Below are 7,500 nucleotides of genomic sequence, written 5' to 3'. Positions count from 1 at the left end.
ATATATATATATTATATATATATATATATGTGTGTGTGTGTATGAGAGAGAGAGAGAGAGAGAGAGAGAGAGAGAGAGAGAGAGAGAGAGAGAGAGAGAGAGAGAGAGAGAGAGAGCAGACCTTGTTCCTACCTGAAATGTTTAGCAGAAATAAAAAAAGTAAAATTGGATTGTAATCAAAACCAACTTCCGATTCTATTAATAAAAGTCAGCATTATGTAAAAGTAAATTTGTAAAAACCGATAACAATTTAATCACGTACCTCGTCATTTCAAAATGGATAATTATTATAAAAAAAAAATAATGAAATATGTGAAGGTTCAACCAGATCTCCTTTTTCAGATAGAGATCTCTCTTGATTTCTCAAGTCTGGAGAAATCCAATGTCTTCAGCTTTTATCTCTTCCATTACATCTCAAAGATTGCAGAAAATTGCTTCATTCTTCTTGCAGTGTCTTGGTGTTCTCAACTGATTTTTCTTTTCTTTCCAGAGTTTTAACGGGGGTTGGTAGATGGAGGAAGGGGGATTATTATTATTGTTATTATTATTATTATTATTATTATTATTATTATTATTATTATTATTAATATTTTGATTGTTTTATCTGGGTATGAGGCCCTTTCTCAAACATTTTGAATTAAATTAAATCGCTGCTTCAGTAGTACTTACTTATTGGGAACCTCTTTTATTTTCACAATTATTATCTTCCCGCTACATCTTTCTGTTAATAGAGCGTCAAAATTCTCAATTTATTAAGGATATTTTATGTGATGTCATTATCTTCTCTCTTTATTGTACAAAAAAAAAAAACGAAAATAAATTCATGCTCGTTTCAAAATCGGTCTGGGTTGGTCTGGAATATTTCTTTCTTTGTGTGTGTGTGTGTGTGTGTGTCTGTGTCTGTGGTGGGGGGGGGTTAGCTGAAATGTTTCGAAGATTGATTCTCTTCATTTTACAAGCAGGGTAGGAGTAGACCGGAGAAAGGAGGCCATATTTTTTTTATTTATACCAGAATTCTGGTTAATCCAGTTAGTCAGGTATTTTTTATTAGCTAGTTACCGACTGCTAAAAATTCTGATTGGCTCGGCTGCATTATGTAAATTTATATAATTACAATATTTTTTACTCAATGTAAAAAATTATTCACTCACGCAAACGCTCACATAGCATATAATCCGATTGTTTCTCCATGTTTGGGCTAATATATTACGGTTTAATTGTTTACCAATTTATAAGTCCACAGTCTAAACTTGGGAAACAATGTTGTCACTAGTGGAATGTAGTGACGTCCCAACATTAGATGAAGTTTGTTTAAATGCCTAACCAATTATCGACTATCCTCAAGTTGTCCGGGAAATCATGGCTATCTTGCTATTCTCTCCTCCTAAAAGGAGGACAATTGCGTAACCATGTGATTGTAGAACATGCGGATTAGGACAGAGCTTTCGATAATGTGAATTCATTTGGCATCTATCTTTGGAAAGAAATGCTACAATTTTGAGAAACATTAGCAAAGTGAGATGATTTAACTAGAATAGTAACAACAATCAAAATTGTGGCCAGGAAGCTGTTCATAAACAAACGAACACACACAGACACAAGCATACAAACACGGGGGCGGGGAGGGGGGTTAAAACATAACCTTCCAACTTCGTCGGCGGAGGTAATAAATATCATTTGATATTTTTATTACTATCGTATCATAAAACCTCCCAAGTTCACAGCAGTTAACTAGCCAGCTTGGTAGTTTAAATGTCCAGTTGCCCACACAATGACACACACCGACTTCATATTATTGGTGACTGGTGAGACTGGCAGTAGGTCGGATGCCTTCGTAAAGATCGCTTATATTATGTAGATTGTCTTATTAGTGACGTAATTTTTGTGTTAATAGTGGTGTGACATCTGCTGGCCTTCCATCTACGGTTTTCCAAGATATTCTAACTATATCCGTGAACAAGATTTCTAGTATTGGAACGCCCCACCGACTAAGGTAACATAGCGAAATCTTGAGACAATCGTCACATGTTGTAGCTTAGCAAGTAATAATAATGATAATAATGATAATAATAATAATAATGTGTTACTTAGTGGTTAATTGGGATATCAAACAGATTTGTTTCCGAGTAGGGCAACCACATTATCTTGTAAAGTATAAATCATTTCAGGAATATATATAGTGAAACGAAGAAAAACAAACTTTTCAGTCTTCATCATAATACATTACCAATACGATAATTAGTAATATAGGGTTAGGCGTATGTTGTATTATGTGCATACAATAACCTTACGCCTACTTATAGGTAATTGATTTCAAATCAAAATTAACGTCATAAAAAAAGATAGAAGGCTCCCCTGATTACCCTTTGGTTGAAACTAATGTCATTTCGAAACTATAAATCAGCTCTGAACAAATTGGTTTGAAATTTAAACTTTTCAAAATCAAATAGGGCATTTTATTGTGATGACTTATGCCGGATGATTTAATGTCTTTTACCAAGTTACTAATTATAGAACGCCATTTACAGTAGTTGCTGTTTTTCTTGTAGAGTGCAGCATTTGAATTAAACTCAAACAATTCCCATGCATTGAGTTTGAGATTACATTCGTAATTGAATGGAAGGGTTGGAACGTTGGTAAAATGAACGAAATGTCAGTACCGGTTCAACAACTCTCACAGTACGTGATTACTCTGTACACAAATCAGCCACTTCCTGATTAATTGTTACTGGCTATAATTTATTGCATTGAAATTGTTAGCCTCCACAACATTGTTAAGTTTGTAAGATTTGTTACCTGATATCGTTACGTTATTAGACTGATTTTATATATATATATATATATATATATATATATATATATATATATATGCATATATATATGTATGCATATATATACATATATATATATATATATATACATATATATATATATACATATATATATATATATATATATATATATATATATATATATATGTTTTATGTATATACAGTATATATATATATATATATATATATATATATATATATATATATATATATATATATATATATATATATATTGTATGTAGCCCAGTGCCGGGTTTTTAATTCTGATAAAGTCCTTATTCGCATAATCTGTTATGTATATGCATCGCTTATGAACTTAGCTGTATAATGTATATTATGGAAACATTGACAACGGCAGTTATATGGAGCCCGGAGAGCGAATAAACTTTTGTTCCAAGGTAAATGTAAATTAAAGTAAACTTTGACATTACAATAATGTTAGTTAACAAAATCGATTTACTACGACTCAACCATTTTTTAACAAGTTTTATAGACTTACAATGTTTCACATTTTTCTATTTATTAATCGAGGGTTTTACTATGTATTAAATATGTCTAACCTTGCTCTTTAAAAAATCGACTTGACAATTTAATCTAAAAGTAAGGTGTACTTGCAAGTCTATACGACAAGAGCCATTGCATAACTTGAGTGTCTGTGAAGCTTATTTGAGTTCCAATCTGCACTTGGTTATTAGTCTTCATTTATACCTACGTTCCCTGTTCCTTTCTTCCATCTTATTTTTCAACCTCTTTAATATTTACTTCTTCATGCCGCAATTGCTGCTTTACTATTGTAGCACAATTTGAAATCACCAATATTATTAATAATACTTTCTAAGCTACAAACGTAGTTGGAAAAAGCAGGATGCTATAAACCCGAGGGCTCCAACAGGGGAAAATAGCCTAGTGAGGAAAGAAAAAAAAGGAAATTAATAAACTAGAAGAGAAGTAAAGAACAATTAAGATAAAATATTCTAGGAACAGTGACATCATTAAAATTAATCTTTCATATATAAACATTAAAAAAAACAAGAGGAAGAGAAATAAGATAGAATAGCTTCTAAGGAATTAAGTGGTCGCTTTGGCTTACCGAATTTGGACCATTTGGCCTGGCCTTGGTGGTCGTTCTTATACAGGAAATAGTTTACCCACCAATGAAGGAAAAAACGCATGGTATAAATCTAATTGGCCAGCTGTCTTATTACTGAATTTTACACTGAACTCGCATGAAAGTATACTGACTTTTTAAAAATTAAACTTTTATCAGTTTTAGAATGTTCCCCCAAATATCCGGTTAGTATTGTAACAATTTATACTTACACATATTTCAATAACTGATCATCTTTGATTGTAGTTACATGAGGTTTATAACGAACTATTATTATTATTATTATTATTATTATTATTATCATCATTATTATTATTATTTTTAATTGTCATAGTCTTTGTAGGGACCGTAACTTGGAATTGGTTATTGATGGCTGCGATTGGCTTGTGGTTACAAAGACTTTCAATTAGAAATATCATCTTCGTCCATGAATAAAGTGGCATTATAGATTTTGCAACTGGAATGTAGTATGCAGTGCGACTCAAAAAAAAAAAAAATTCACACAAGTTTTGTGTAGAAGGTTTAAACTGTCCTTTGGGGTGCTTTGTACAAAAGTATCACCTAATAAAGATACCACTATGCTGTAAATCTGTAGAGTACGTATGAACCGAAGGCTTCTGAGATTTATAGATTACAATACTTTTACTTAATTAGTTTACTTTAAGGGGTGTTTTCCTGGTCCTGTCACAGACGGCCCTGTTCCCAGCAGGACCTACAAGATTTGTTCGTCGTGTAAATTCTTTTAACTATTTGGAACATTATATGGCGTAATCCGCGTTAATTGTCAAAGTTTTCATAGCAATTCACCTTCAACTACTTGAAAGCCTTTATACCATCAGTTCTTTGTATGTCAAGTGGAAGCTTGTGACACAACCTTGGGTCCGTATCTTTGAAAGCTTTAGAACTTACAGTAGAGGTGCATATGGGTTCCAATAACTTATTTGAACACACCCAATGCCCAGTGTTTTCTTTCTTTTAAAGATGAACAGTTTATCAATATTAAGCCTCTTCCTGGTTTATTGCCTCTAAATCAAGCCACATATAGATAAGTACAACTGAAAGACATTTAGGGTTCTTTAATGCTTAAACCATCTTTGATCGCACAATTAAAATTTTAGATTTTCAAAGTATGTTTATTTGGATTATTAATATTATGCTTATTAGAATAGTGTGGCAACGTACCTGTTAGGTACTAACAGAGAGGCAATGTGAATACAAATGAGGTTTATTCAAAAAAAATATCGAGCTTATATACAGACAGTTGAGGGCAACAATGTCAAAATTTCAAACGATGTGAAACATGTGATGGTCGGCTTAAATAGGTTTTTCTGTTATCAGTGCGGAGAGAGCGATAGATAAAATAATAGCATAACAGTGAATGAGTGTGTATAAAACACGTGCTGCACAATCGTTATTATCCCCGCACTTTTAGGGCTGTACTGATAATGAAATTGTATAGGATTTTGTGCATGTACCCTTCATTAAATTTAAAGTTAATACTGGTTTAAAATTTACACTGCATTAAATTAAAATTTATACCCCTTTTCTTAAATGAAATAGATGAAACTAATTTGACTTGGTATGTTAAAAAATATAAGAGTTGGAAGGCCCAGACCTACATGGCTGAGGACTATGAAACGCGAAGTAGGAGATGATGAATGTAGAAGTATTGAATTAAAAGCTCAAGATAGAGACGACTGGCGAGACCTGACAGAGGCCCTTTGCATCAATAGGCGTAGGAGATGATGATGATGATAATGTTGGATATAAATGTTGAATATGGATTGTTGCCGGCAAGTGGAAGTTTTCGCCTATTATGCATTAAATCATGACACTTTGGGGGGTGACGTGAGAACGAGACTATCCTCTTAATTATGGTTGGTGCTCGTTATTTTGCTGTGTGATCGTATCCACCCCACCTTGCAGCTTACGCTAATTGTGTGCATCATCGAAAGTTCGACTTTATTGTTGGAGAGAGAGGGGGAGACAAGACGAAGACCTGATATGGGGCGTCTCCTCTTACGATCAGTGTGCGTTTCTGAGAAATCTTAATGAGAGGATGAAAACCTTTTCATCTCGCACCGAATATTGGTTTTTTTTTAGAAGATATCTACTTGTGTTGGTATTATTGCCTGATTATTTCACATGATTTAGACCCTTCTGTTGTTCCTAGACTTGTTTTCTTGAGTCGACGACTTGAACATCAAGTAGATCTGGTTTCAATTATGTATATACAGTATAAATAGTTTGCGTAGTTGGGACGTACTATTTTACAAGAATGTTGAAGGCTTTAAACGGCTATGGTTTAATTGTTTATTGTGATATTAGTCGATGGGAACGAATAACATTTTTGTAAGTTTGATTTTTCATTAAGCTTTTCATCAAAATTAATCTGATCTATAGGGATGGATAGTACCGCTAGCGCACCTGTAGGCATTACTTATGGGTCTGTGTAGTGTCTCTTCGACCTCAGTGCCTGGTCATGTGGGCCAGATTCATGAATTTAAGCAATTCAAAGGTACTCAGCTGCAGACATTTCATCGTTGATTTTTAAATGTAAATTACATGATTTTTATCTACAAATATTTTCAAAAGACATTTCCTATTTATCCTTGCAGGGCGTCAACTTCAAAAGATGAGTTCCCTTTAAGAAATAATCTGTTTTTCAACAGTAATCGATCACCTCTCTCTCTCTCTCTCTCTCTCTCTCTCTCTCTCTCTCTCTCTCTCTCTCTCTCTCTCTCTCTCTCTCTCTCTCTCTCCGAATGTTTGTTTATTGCTAGTTTTCGTGACCACCTGTTATTTGGTGTGGAAACCCATAGAACAGACCGACAAAATAGTAGTTTGAAGATATGTAAAAGTGTTAACATCACGTATTCTTTTTTTGTTTCCTAATATAAACTTGCGATGTTTCAAATTGCAAAGGTTTCGTATTATTTAATCGTAAGGGAATATTTTATTTATATTTAAGTTTTAGCTTTGAGTGGCACGGGCTCCTGCTTGCAGAGAAGGTGGTAGAATTACTTTTCCCGTAAATAATTGATTTCTAAATATCCTGAAACGACAACTTATTACCTCCACCAACGACGTTTGGAGGAGGTTATGTTGTTGCCCCTATTTGTCAGTTTATTTGTTTGTGAACAACTTCCTGGCCACAACTTTACTCATAGAGTAGTGAAATTTTCAGGGATTAGTTACTAATCCGAGACGTGGAAGTGATTCTATTTTGAAAGTCCTAGATCAAAGGTCAAGGTCGACCGAGTTAACCGTAAGGCAGACTTATTTCGAGAATTAAGGTCACCACTGAGTGTTTTTCTAGTTGCAAATAGAATTGTCTTGATTTTAGGTGATATGGTAAATGAATACCACAGTTTTCTGTTATTATTACTATTGAGATTTCCACAGTGTTTTGGTGTTGTTCCTGTTCTTAAATTATTTTATTTTTCCTTGTTTCCTTTCCTCACTGGGTTGCTTTCCCTGTTGGGGTCCCTGGGTTTATAGCATCTTGCTTTTCCAAATAGGGTTTGGCTTGGCTGGTGAAAATAATAATAATAATAATAA

Source organism: Palaemon carinicauda, chromosome 9, assembly GCF_036898095.1.
Source record: "Palaemon carinicauda isolate YSFRI2023 chromosome 9, ASM3689809v2, whole genome shotgun sequence".
Lineage (NCBI taxonomy): Eukaryota > Metazoa > Arthropoda > Malacostraca > Decapoda > Palaemonidae > Palaemon > Palaemon carinicauda.
Note: the sequence above shows the minus strand (reverse complement) of the source record.